The sequence below is a fragment of the Spermophilus citellus genome (genome assembly GCF_964194105.1).
Source record: "Spermophilus citellus genome assembly, chromosome: 12".
In the NCBI taxonomy this organism is placed as follows: Eukaryota; Metazoa; Chordata; class Mammalia; order Rodentia; family Sciuridae; genus Spermophilus; species Spermophilus citellus.
This window is the reverse complement of record NC_138198.1, coordinates 34,382,246-34,395,376: the sequence shown is the minus strand read 5'-3', so window position 1 is coordinate 34,395,376 and position 13,131 is coordinate 34,382,246. Positions and strand designations below refer to the sequence as shown.

Genomic DNA, 13,131 nt, shown 5'->3' with positions numbered 1-13,131 from the left:
TGGCACAATTACTATTTTACCCCTCTGTGTGTTAATCCAAAACAAAGATTAACCAGTTGTTGTTTTGTTTATTGAGACCTAAACTACTCTTTTCCCCCCATTCCAAGTGAAGCAAAACTCAGTTTTTTTACATTTGTCCAAAAAAGTCATGCTTGATACACTAAGGATTTATTTTTTATACTAAGAATTTCTACACATTTCCCCATAGTTTTCATGGGAAAATCCCATGAACTGAACTATATCCAACACAAGAATTCTGAATTTCAACTAGATGACCTTCTTTACATATATATTATATGAAAGGTAACTTTGCTCTAAGGGAGTGTATGTCAGGGGAAATGGGTTGAAAGATTGATAAAGCTCAAAGGAACAGAGATTTCCTCTAATAATTAATTTGACCACTTTATTTTAAATGGAAAAGTGAATTTAGCGAATAAAGGAAAGTCTTTTCATAAAATAGTGTTAGACAAGAGGACATCCCAGGCAGAAAGGGTGTGGGTGAAGAAATAAAGGGGAGGGGAAAAAACAAACCTCCCCCTTAAACTCCAGCATGTACAAATATTAATTCAAAATGGATCTTAGTTCTGGCATGGTGGCACACACTTGTAATCCCTGCAGCTTGGGAGGCTGAGATAGGAGGATCATGAGTTAAAAGCCAGACTCAATAAAAGAGATATGCTAAGCAAGTCAGTGAGACCCTGTCTCTAAATAAAAAATACAAAAATAGGGCTGGGGATGTAGCTCAGTGGTTGAGTGTCCCTGAGTTCAATCTACAGTACCAAAAAATGAAAGAAACAAAGAAACAAAGAAAGAAAATCATGAATTTAAATGTAAAACATAAAGCCATAAGGAAAAAGAAAGTGAGGGGAATTTTCTTTGTCAAAGTTCACCCTGTGACTTAGACTTGTCACAGAGCTTGTTTTAATAAATTATTATTCACTAATTTAACAAATTCCATTTGGCTCTAATAATTCTGGTACTCCATGCTCATTCAGAGAAAATGGTTTCCACTATAGTAGCTGGATATTTGTTCCTGTTCTTTTGGTCTTGAAAGATCTTTTCCATGCTACTTCAATTACTCATTCAGCATTCACTAGACCACTGCCATGTGCTAGGCATCCTGCAGGATTAGAAGCTGAGGCACTCAGATTCAAAAGGTGAAAGAGTGGGTTCTTATTCTAGTGAGATTTGAAATCCCTTTAGGAACAACAACAAAGCTTTTCCTAAGTGTTCACCAGGTGAGCACAGCCAGTGAGTGCTCTGCATACCTGACACATTTTGGTGATTGGCCAATCTTGAGTTCTGCCACACTGGCTAACCTGGCCTGTTTGAAGACTGAAGTCTACAGAAGGCAAATCCTCCATAAGGTGAAAGAGGAACACAGGCCATTCCAGGGGGGGCTGGTGGCTCATTTCTTGGACTGCACAGGCAATGGTTATCTCAGCCTCCCAAGCTGCATCATGCCAATGGCTGGAGAGAACCTGGCCAGGTCAAGAAAATGCCCCAAGCTCCACAGGTGCTTCCTCCCAGTGCACAGCTCCTGGTTACCTGCCTCAGGACTAATTATGCTGTTGTGTCCTCACCCAGGCCCATTCCTGCAGCATCTCAAAAATGAATCTTAAAGTTGCTACACAGTTGGATGTGGATGTTGCACTGCATTTCTGTTTCCTTCTCCATATCCTTGTAATGTGTGGAATTTTTCCTTGTGGAAAGTCGGGGTGTCACCTATAGCCTCCCCTTTCTCTCTTTCTCTGCCTAGCATTTCCTCTTGTCCTCAGAAAAGTTTGGACCCCAGAAAAAAACTTTAAAATTAAACTTAAAGTCTCAAGTAAGTGTGGAAAAACTGTTAAAATCATGAGCTTTGGACTAACAATGCCCAAGTGACCTTTCTCCACAGTCCTGGGCTCTGGATAGTGCTCACCTAAGCTGGAAATGCCTCCCTCTCTCCTGGGCTCCTGAGGCCTTTTCCAGCCCAAACTGCCTCAGGCTCATGAATAATCATCTAGGCCTTCCTGGGCCTGAGAGGCTTCCTTGTGAATACTGTAGTTTCTTTCCACTGGTTTATGGAGTGGAGATGGAACTCAGCCTTGTGAATGTGCAAAGCAGGGGCAAGTGGCAGATAAAGCACCACCTCACAGCTTGGCTCTAGCACAGGCTCCGGGACCCTCCAACTCCTACTGCACTTCAGGGCTTGAGGGAAATGCACAGGAGCTCCCGATGCCTCAGGAGCCATGAGCCACCAAGGACCTGCACCAGGTTCAGGGTGCCTGTAGAAGCTTGCACCCCAGGTGTGTCCCTCATGGGCAACCTGTAGGAAAGGATAGCCTCCTAGAGCTTTCTGAGGTAGTGCCTGCCTGCCATGGTGAGGCACCAGGCTGGGCATGGGCTGTGTGTTGGGGTCCCAGAGAGAGCCCAGGCCAGCACAGAGAAGCAGGGTTCAGGACAGGCTAGAGCAGCAGTTTCAGGGTCTCCTCACAGCACTTCTTGTGTGTCCAAGTAAATATTTTTCACCCTGTAGCACTTCCTTCCCTAAACTCCCTTGGGCTTCTGCAGTGAGATTCTGGGACAGTGAAAGAAAGACTGGGCTTCTTGACACTTGGTTTTATCTTGTTCCTGAAGTAAAGGGAAAAAATGATTCAAGCTGCTGAGAACAAGAATTAGAACAAAATGAATGATGTGTTGTTAGCAATTTATCATGGCCTTCATGCAAGCCAAGTTGCATATCAATGTCTAGCTCCTTTAAATTGGTCTTTCTGGATTGGCAGAAGGATCTCCATGTGAGTCATGTGCTTGTGGAAAAGCCTAAGGTTTAATAAACTGGAACAGGAAATGACAGGGGCTGTAAGTGACTGGCTGCAGCTGCCTGCTTGAATGACCAGCTGAACCTCTACCTCTCTGAAGTTAAGAAAAAGTACTTACATTTTATTCTGGGATACTACCTTGGGTAAGAAAATTTTTATAACCAAGATTGTAAAGAAAAGATTAAAAATAAATTATTTATTATTTTTTAAGCAGGAACTGACATTTTTGGTGAAAGTAGACAAATGACTCTATGCCAACTTAGAGTCCAAAGAACAGGGAGCAAAGTAGGTAAAACAGTCTGTCTCATTATAGAATTTGAATTTCTATTGCTTATGAGGTCAAAGTTAAAAAAAAGAAAGGGGTGGGGAAAACTGTAAGAGGTCCATGGAGGATTGTGTTAGTTGCAGAGCAGGCTGAACAAATGTTAGCTGCAGGGTGGGCTGAAAACCTGACCCTCATTCAACTGGTTTCTTATCGCTTGTTTGCCTCAAGTCTGAACACTCAACCCCACTGGAGGCTGAACACTCGACCCTCACCTATCTGGTGCAATGGAAACCTACATCTATCCCCTGCCCAGTCTGCCTAAAAGCAGAAGAAAACACTCTTAGCAACTGCTGTATGATTCAATCACTGTATGCCAACAAGGCAGCTCGCAGGCTCAAAGACCCCATTAGATTTTGGCTATAAAAACTCTCTCCTGCTGGGCTCCTCTCTCTTGCTCTCTCTTTCTTCTCTTACTTTTGCTCTCTCACTCTCCCTTTAATTCTCTTTCTCTTTCTTCCCTCTTTCCTCTCTCACTCTCTTTTTCTTTCTCACTTTGCTTTCCTCTCTCCCTCTTGCTGTTGCTTCTGCTGCTGCTGCTTCTTCTTCTTCTTCTTCTTCTTCTTCTTCTTCTTCTTCTTCTTCTTCTTCTTCTTCTTCTCTCTCTCTCTCTCTCTCTCTCTCTCTCTCTCTCTCTCTCTCTCCCTTTTCTGTCAGACACTGCCACAATAAAGACCTCTTGGCCACTCTGAGTGTCGTGGTCACTTTCCTTTCAGATTGCCATACACCACCTCCAATCACATCAGTAAATAACCACTTTAAGTTTCATATAGTTTGGTTTCTACTTACAACCCCATCTCATCTAATCTCATTAGAAATACTGCTAAAAGGAGAGGTTGGTGTGAAGAAGTAATTCAAATTGTATATTTTACCTAGAGTGATTTTCATTGCTTGGCTTAGAACTCTTAATTGCAGATTCTGGAGAAAGACCTGAAGTACAACCTTATCTCCTCTACTAGAGGTCCAGTGTTTGGAACTGCTTCTCTGTTAGGTATAGCAGCAATTGAATTTTTCAACGAATTAACTAGAATGCTGTTAGTGAGTAACTACCCTATGCTACCCTTGGAGAAGGGCTTCCCAACATAAAGTATCTATCCCTTCTCTCTCAGCACATGGTTATGATAAGATATTATCTTTCTTTATACAATTTTACTAATAGAGGCAAGAGTAATTATGTACAATATAATTTCATTTTTTAAAATATGGCATCAGCAGGTTTGATTTTATCTGTGGTCTTTCTTCTGGGCTTGTAGATGGCCATCTCCACTGTCTTCCCATGGTCTTTCCTCTGTGCATGTCAATATCCTATCTTGGTCTTCTTATAAAGACACTGGCCATATTGCATTAGGGCTCATCATAATGATCACATTTTAACTTGGTTATCTGTTTTTTTTAATGTTTTAGAACTTTTATTTTTTTTTTAATGTGGTGCTAAGGATTGAACCCAGTGCCTCACATGTGCTAGACAAGTGCTAGACAAGTGCTCTGCCACTAAGCTACAGCCTAAGCCCTTAATTACATCTTTAAGCACATTATCTCTAAAAGCATCCATACTCTGAAGAACTGAGGTTTAAGATTTCACTTATGATTAATGAGAAACACTTCAACTCAAGGCTATGTATTATAACATCTTAGTTTACAGCTTCAGTGATATCTTATCGGCCTTATGAGAGAAAACAGAAGAAAGTTTTGCCATATTTTGTGATTGTATTTAAGGTCACAATCTTCTAGTTTGTGAGTCCTTGCCATGTGCTGGTGGACAATTTCCATTAAGCTGGTAACACATATTCTGTTACTTGTAGCAGCACATTTGATTTTTTTAAAGTAAAGTCTGTATCATTTGATATTAGTTTTAAATGTAAATGGCAATGATGTCCAGTGAAAAATGTTTGATGTGAAATACACATTTTTTTCCATTTAAAATTTGTTAAATAGGGAGGTTACTGGGCTTATATACTAGGTTGGCTCCACATGACCCAAGTACTACAGGTACTTTTCATATTGTTGATTATCCACCAGAGGTCCCATTTCTAAGGTTGAAGTTATGTCTGCACTTCAGCCATCTTCTTTCAGAGATAACTTTGGAATCATCATACACTTCTTCTTTTTATCACCTGCCTTATTTTAGTAATAGAGCCACAAATAGCAATAAGGGAAGCAGACATTGATTCCCTTACTTCTAGGTTTCCAAATTCCCAATGAAGAAGAGGAGGTGAATATTGACTATTGGAAGGTGGACTCAGATACACCAAAGTTATAAACATAAGGATAAGAGAGAAAAACAATGAATATCCTAATGTTAGGATGACCCAGAGTAAATTTAAGGCATTAAAGAAAGAGAAAGGCTTTTAAGGCATTCAAAAAGACAGAAGTGAAGAAAATAGCTTTAAATGTAGGACAGACAAAAAAAGTAACTGAAGAAAATTTATCAACCATTATCATCCTCTGTCTCTTTAAATAATCAATTATTATTGTCCTATTATTTTTCTCCAACTATGATTGTCCTCTACTTATTACCTCTCCAGTACATTTTTTATGCTTTTTTCTCCCTTTCGGCAGTTAAAAACTGAACAGAAAAATAATTTATTGTGACACTATTAATTTGGTTCTTTTGGTTTCAATTTCATATGACACAGGCCTTTAATTAAGAAAAGTTTTAAAATACTTTTAAAAAATTTTTAAAAATTAGATGAAATAATTCATACCAAATATATGAAACAATCATCAACACTAAGTGAGGGTCTGTTATCACTAATTTAAATTCTATGGTGTTCAATCTGGAAATAGTGTAGGACAGAGATGAGAAAAGCTAAGACAAAAAGTCAAGAATGAGGTCAAAGATGGGATACAGCTGGGACTCTTGGAAAGACAAGCCACACATTCTCACTTACTATTTCTTCTACTCCTCTTGTGCTCTTATGGCACTTGAAATGCTGAAATCCTCCAGGGAATGGCTTACCTGTCTCTTTTTTTTAAGTCATAACCTGTAAAACAGGATACAGTTGGTCTCATACCTCTTAGTGTCAATGTTACTACATTTACATCATCAGCATTGGCATTTCTACTGGTCGTTGGAATTATACACTGAAGTGCTTACATAATATTCCCATTTAAATATGTTAGAGACATCTTATATTTAACATATCTGAAATAAATATCTATGATTCTCAGATCCAGCTGATAAAATCTTTCTCAGTTGTTTTAGTCCAGGACCTCAGAGAAATAGTCCTGATATGCAATTAAATATGAAAGAAAATTATTAGGGCATATTAGTTTCCTGTGTTTGCTGTAATAAAATTCCAATTTACTCCTTAACAACCATGGAAGAAAGAAGTGAGCATCAGTATGTTGGAAAGGCCACACTGCCTCCACATTCTGTAGAGGAAATTTCCTCCCTTGAATATTCCAGTTTCTTTGATCATTGAAATTCCTCATCTTTCTTGGATTGTAGTCACACTACACCTATGTCTCCCTCTGTGTTCACATCACATCCTTCCCTTCTTTATATGATCTCATTTTCTGTTATATCAAAGATTCTTCTGGCATACCCATATAATATCAATTTTCAAGGGATTTAGGTCAGACAAAGATAATCCAGAATGGTTTCTTAATTGAAAAACCTCAATTTCATTACATATGCAAAAATTCTTTTCTCAAAGAAGTTAACATTTACCAATATCAAGGTTTCAGATGAAAAAATATCTTTATGGAAGTGACAATTCAACCGACTGTAGTCATCCTCTGGCCTGTCAGAATTCATGTGCATCTTATGTGCAAAATATATTTAATCAATCCTACCATCCCCAGAAATCTCAACCAGAATCTCATCTCTGTATCATCATCTCTATATCATCATCTCTGTAGCTCAAAAGTTACAACTCATCATTTAACTCATTTAAATAGGTAAGACTCTGGATATAATCCAAAATCAGATAAAATTACTCTCCATTTGTGGAACTATAAATCTAGAAAGCAAATTATTTGCCTTCAAAATTGATGGTAGGACTGATATAACATATATATTCCATTTCAGAAGAAAGAAATTATATGTAAAGGAGGTTCACCAGTCCTAATCAAGTTCAAATCTAGCAAGAAAAATTTTGTTAGGTTTTAAGGCCTGGACGGTAATCTTTGACTTGCAGCTCCCCTCACTAGACTCAAAGATGGCCCCAGGCCTCAGATTCCATTTAGTTTATTCACTCTTCCCCTTGCTCCACAAGCATCTGACTTAAAGTCCATTCTGCCTTTTCCTTAAAGGGTCATACATATTTGCAGCTTAATGGCTCAACATCCTTAATTCTTGCCTTCAGAATTTTGGAAGTCTAAGGGTTTCTAAGATATGCCTGAATTTTGTTTTTGTTAGCCCACATACAAAAAAATCTGGTTTTATCAGTGCTATTTCTGAACTAAACCATTCTCAAAAATCTGCTTGTCTATCTGTATGCATCACAAAGATACACATTATTAGAAAGAACAGTCCTCTACATAGCTTTCATGCACCATTTGCAGTTTTGGCTTCTGATGAAATCTTTAAATAGATACATGATTCAAAATTTTTCAGCATAAAGTTGACCAGATTGACTCTTTTTTTTATGATTTTGTTCTTGTAATTTTATTAACAATACATAAATATTAATGGACAGGCACCACCAACTTGACTGACCTAAATTAACTATCCTGTGGAAAAAGTGTTTTATATATTATCCATCTTACCAATGATTCTTCATAAGCTGGTTAAAAATGTCATGTTGAACCCAAGTTTACATAATAAATAAGTTTAACTTTTACAATCAGCCACCATATCTATAAAAAACAAGCAGCCAAGCAATGACACATTTCTTCAACTTTTTAAAACACTTGCCCAAGTTGCTTGCTGCAATTAGAAGTACATGGCTGACAAAGAAATATGAGATAAAAAAATTCTGTGAAACTGTCCATCATTAATGCTTTTCTGATGGGCAGGAGTTATACTGATGTATCAAAAATACATTTTAAAGAATATTGGAAAAATACCCTTGCTTATTCATTTAATTTCTTACCCCTTAAATGACCACATTAATAAATCTTACAGTCCATTGAAACATCTTAACATGTGAGTTATGCAGTGTTCACCATGGCAAAGGGCAGATCAAGAGCCAAAGGCCTGGAAAGCTGAGAAATGCTACACATTCCTTTCTGTCTCTGCTTTATTGACTTGGATACAAATACATATGCCTGGAAACAAAAGACAGAGCCTTTAAGTATTTCTACAGTTATAACAATTAGCTTCCCCCTCAAATAAAAGTAGCCATGCTGTCTAAGTCCAGCCACACAGAAAAGAACAGGCAGCTCCTGGAATGTCAGCAGGGGTCCTCAGCTGTGTCTCAGGTCATGACACAGGTGGTCATCTCCACTGTCATGCAGCCCATGGGTCAGAAGTGGATATTCTCACACAGAAGACAGTCTGGTGGCTTCCATCTCTACAGCACGGTTTGTTCCAGTATTTACAATGCATTTCAGTGGGCCACCTGCTATACTGAACATCCCCATCAGATGACATCCAGGGCATCAGTAGATCATCACCCTGACTGCATGTGAGCAAAAGGCTTGTCCTTGCACAAACTCTGGACAATCCATCAGCTGAGAGAAGTCTGTCTGTGGCATACTTCTGGGAGAAGGGCCTTGGATTGGCCACTTTTCTGGTTCTATCTTCTCCTCATTTTCTCATCCACAACTTCTACTTCTGTGCTATCCTTTAGTGCCTCTAAAATGAGATTAAGGTTTGGGTGAGAGCCTGAACACAGTGAAATCCAGCAATCAGTGAAAAAGGCAAGAAACCTTGTTCATCCATCTTTCTCTGAAGAAAGAAGTCATGTTCCAAGTTTTCTATACTAAAGTAATATTCAATTCAATGCTTAAATATTCTTTAAGCAATGCTTCTTCTACATGATACACCTGTACTGTCCTCATAGTAATACATCATACTGGCATTAATTTCTGTTTGAAATAGCTGATCTGTCCTTTCACCATGCTTTCACCATGTTCTCGGTAACCATATGAATAATCAAAGTGCACTGGGGGGTTTCCTCTGCCTCATCCTGTTCCCCATCCTGGTCCTCTTCCTCGACCCCTGAAGGAACGTCAGATATGACCCCCTCACTCTGCACACTGGACAGTTCATCTTGATCATCTCTTTTTTCTCTGTCTCGCCCCCAACTTCATGTGTTATGTCTCCTGTTATTATAGGAGGACTTATTTGCTTCAGGTTGACACGGAGAGCTGTTGCAGGATCCAGGTCTTTCCTGACTCTCTGGTCTGTTACTCCTCATTTCAACCTTCTCTCCTTTTTTCCTTTTCTAATTTGTTCCTTCTTATTTCCTTGGATGACGACACACTCTGAGACTGCAAAACGGTTTTTCCAGTGCTCACTAACTCTCTGGGTTTTGGCCAGTTTGCCATATCGCGGAAATCACTGGCCTTATTGGATTTCCTTGTGTAGAGTTTTCCTGCGTTTATACTGAGCTCTGCCTGCAAGGTCTCCATCCCGGGCTGCAGCGCCCAGTAATGGGAGGGATAAGTGCTCAGGAGGCTTTTTGGTCCAGGGGTTCTCCTTGGGCAGTGGCAGCCTCTCCTCAGGGCCCCGGCCCAGCAGCTCCTGGGTGTCCTTGGCTGGTGGCTCCCCGACAAAGGGGCCCTGGGTCTCCCACATCTTGTGAACCCGGTGGAGCACCCAGGCCTGCAGGAGCACCTGCACCTGCAGGGGCATAGCTGTCTGGGGCACACTATGGCCCAGCAATGGCAGCTTAGGACTCTCCCCACACCCCTGTGCTCCTGGCCACCCTCTCCGCCTCCCTGCCCTCCTGCTCCAAAAAATAAAAAAAAAAAAAATAGGCTGTCCCCTTAACACTTTCCTTGGGAATCCCTTAAGCTAAAGTTCATCACAAATTCTGCTTTGCATAAAACAGAACAAAACTCAAGACAAGTTTTGATCACTATATTTCAGAATTACCTTTCCTCACATTCCCAATTATATATGCTTCACTTCTCCCTTAACACACAGCAGGAGGGGACCCAACACTCATATTTATGCCAATATTCTGTTTATGGAATATATATATCAACTAAGACACTAGAGATTTCTAAGTTCTCGCCAGACCAGTTTTGGAATTCCTGACTACCAACAGTCCCTTTAGATGTTTTTTTAGTCATGATTCTCCAAATTCTTCCAGTCTTCAACTTTTATCCAATTCTAAAGTCTCATTAATAATTTCTGGCCCTTCAGTATCCGTGTATTTGTTTTATGGCTGATAACATTGGGTGACATCGGTTCTTCTGTCTGTCCCAAATTTTCCTCTTCCTATCTCTTAGAGAAACAAGTCATTTGCTATGGCACTTAGATAATTCTGGGTCATCTCTTTATCTCAAGACCCTTTACTTTGTTAAAAATGCAAAGATAATATTTTCCTTAACAGTGTAATCTGTTTCAGAATTTGGACATGGAGACTTCACATTGAAAGCCACCATTTCATCCACTCCATGTGAAACATGCCTGTGTGAGAGGACATGGAAGCTGCCTATAGGTTGTTGATAAAGTAAACTGACCACAATGAAAACCGGTACCTAATGGTAAGTTTATGAAAGGCTTATGTGGAAGTGTTGTAAACAATAGGAAAGATTTCCCAAAGCAGTCTTTCTGCCATATTCATTGTATCTTTGTAGAATTGCTCATTTAGCTCCTATCTGCATCTCATCTCTTCCAGCCTGGAACAACAGCTGTCTAGCTCCTCCTCCTATTTCTCTATAATACAGACCTCACACTATACTCACTGTTATGCTTTGAGCACATTCCAAATTTCTGTCTTTATATAACAAAGACATAATGAGATAAACCATGGATATGCTGGAGATGTAAAAGAATAAATTATATTTATTTATTTAATAACACTTAAATAGTGCTTGCTATATACTGAATTAGGCTAAGAACTTCTAAATATTAATAATACTAACTTGACCCTCAAAAATTATCTTCATTTCACATATGAGTTGTTCTGTGCATTGAGATAGGGTGGGTTTAGTGTCCTGTGCAAAGTTGAAAACTCAGTGTATGAAAGTAACGGAGAGGCAAGTTCAAAGATCAAAAACATGGAGGTCAAATATCAACTATTAGTTGTAAAATATCAGAGGATAGATATAGAGGTATTTGTAGTTTCCTAACATTCACATTAGAGTAACATTAACCAGTGAGATTATGGGCTTCTTAATAGTCCAGAAGGAACTCTCTGTTCAGGAAAGCTGCATAGAAAATAAGCCATAGACTAAGTCATTTTTGTCTCAGGTCTCCTCAAATCCCTCATCAGTGAGCCTCTCTTACTCTTCTGGACCCAACTGAATAAAGGTGGACAGGAGGCTGAAATATAACCTTATCTCTCCATATGGGAGCATGTGAAGTAAAGAGCACATTTTCCCACCTCACTCTTTCCCTGAGCTAACACTCGTCCTTTGCTTTTGTTGCAACTTTTCATCACTGCCCTGAAATGCATTCCCATATACTCAGATTAGATTCCTGAAAGTTTTAGTGACATGGTATTATTTTTATTCTTAAAGGAAAAGCTTATTGATAAAAGGTGGTTGTTTTCAATTTTAAAATTTATATAACATGAAAAGACCTGCTTTCTCATATTTTCTTATACTGTTATCTTACTGATTGTTTTTATTGATCATAATAGTTAAGGGATAAATAAATCTTTATGATTCCTTATTCACAGCTCTGAACTTCATAAGGAAACTTCATGAATTCATTATTTTTGTTTTAGATTATTTATCTTACAATGTTATTATGAATAAACATGTTTTAGATGGAAAAAACACCAAATTTATTTGTAATGTATTTTATATAATATATTTAACAATTTTACATATAATTATAAAATATATTAATATAGGGCCTAAAAAAAGACAAAAAAACAAAGGAAAATTCTCACTATGAGGCAAAGAGGAAAGAATTGTAAAGATGAGAGAACTTTGTTGCACAAATTCAGAACAACTCAAACAATGAATTGTTGAACCCAGATTTTGAAGAGTTCTTTACGACATATCTATGCTAAAATGGCTGTTATTCAATACATACTTGTTGAATGAATGGCTAACAAATAATAATAAATTACTTTTGAAGCAGTCATGACTTCCTACTGGAATGGCTTTTCCTGACCTTCCATACTTATCCCTCAGGTCTCACCTTGAATGTCACCTTATCTGGAAAACATTCTTGGCATTATTCTCCTGTATAAAAATGGGACAGAGACAAAGGAAGTACTGTGTTCCTAGATGTACCATAAAGGGATGGCCTCTGTTTCTAGCTCTCTATTATATATAAACAACCCTCTGTAATTAGCTCTACACAAAATTTAGCATAATTTCACCTAAGTAAGGTCTAATGCAGTTTTAAATCTTCAGTAGATACTTTTAAATGCACATTAACATTTGATTTATATTGTTAAAATCAACATACTAATGTTGCTATTTTTAATTTCCCACAGTTTAGAAAATACTTTTATTTAAGATTGTGGGTTTAAAAGTTCTGTGGTTAAATTAATTATTTATTTTCAGCTTTATGGGATGCTTTTTGTGAAAGTAAGTTGCCCCTGTGTTCTTGGCTACAGTTCTCTTTCTCCCTGTTAATATAACAATTGCCATCAGCTGCTTCCCCAAAGCTAGAAGATGTCATAAAAGGTTTTTGAAATTTAAAATCTATGGAAATTGAAAGTTAATGTTATATAGGGAAAAGTAAATTTGTTATGTGGGCAAAATATTTCTTTAGATGTGGGGCTTCTATAAAAACCCGTGTTATAAATCTTGAATGGAGTCAAAGGCATTCTGTACCTTTAAAAACATTCATTAATTCTTAATTTATAAATAAAATGATGAACTCCAATATAAACACAAAATTGTTCATTTGTATATAAGGATTTCTTTGCTTTTCAATCTATGAAAGAATAAATATGGAATAATTATGTTTTAAAAATAGAATTT

General features: G+C 38.1%; 1 long non-coding RNA gene and 1 pseudogene across 3 annotated transcripts in view; one reads left to right on the top strand and one right to left on the bottom strand.

Moving 5' to 3' along the window:
• Positions 1 to 2,835: 2,835 nt before the first annotated feature.
• The window catches only part of LOC308631933, a 253,708-nt gene continuing 243,412 nt past the window's right edge, over positions 2,836 to 13,131 (top strand). For both annotated transcript variants that reach the window (XR_014018392.1, XR_014018393.1), the window contains exons 1-2: positions 2,836 to 2,944; positions 10,590 to 10,728. This is a non-coding gene — a long non-coding RNA (uncharacterized lncRNA). The remainder of the gene's footprint in view (positions 2,945 to 10,589; positions 10,729 to 13,131) is intronic.
• LOC308632036 (la-related protein 1B-like) lies at positions 8,613 to 9,645 on the bottom strand (annotated as a pseudogene). The gene has a single exon. The product of its transcript is annotated as a la-related protein 1B-like (transcript).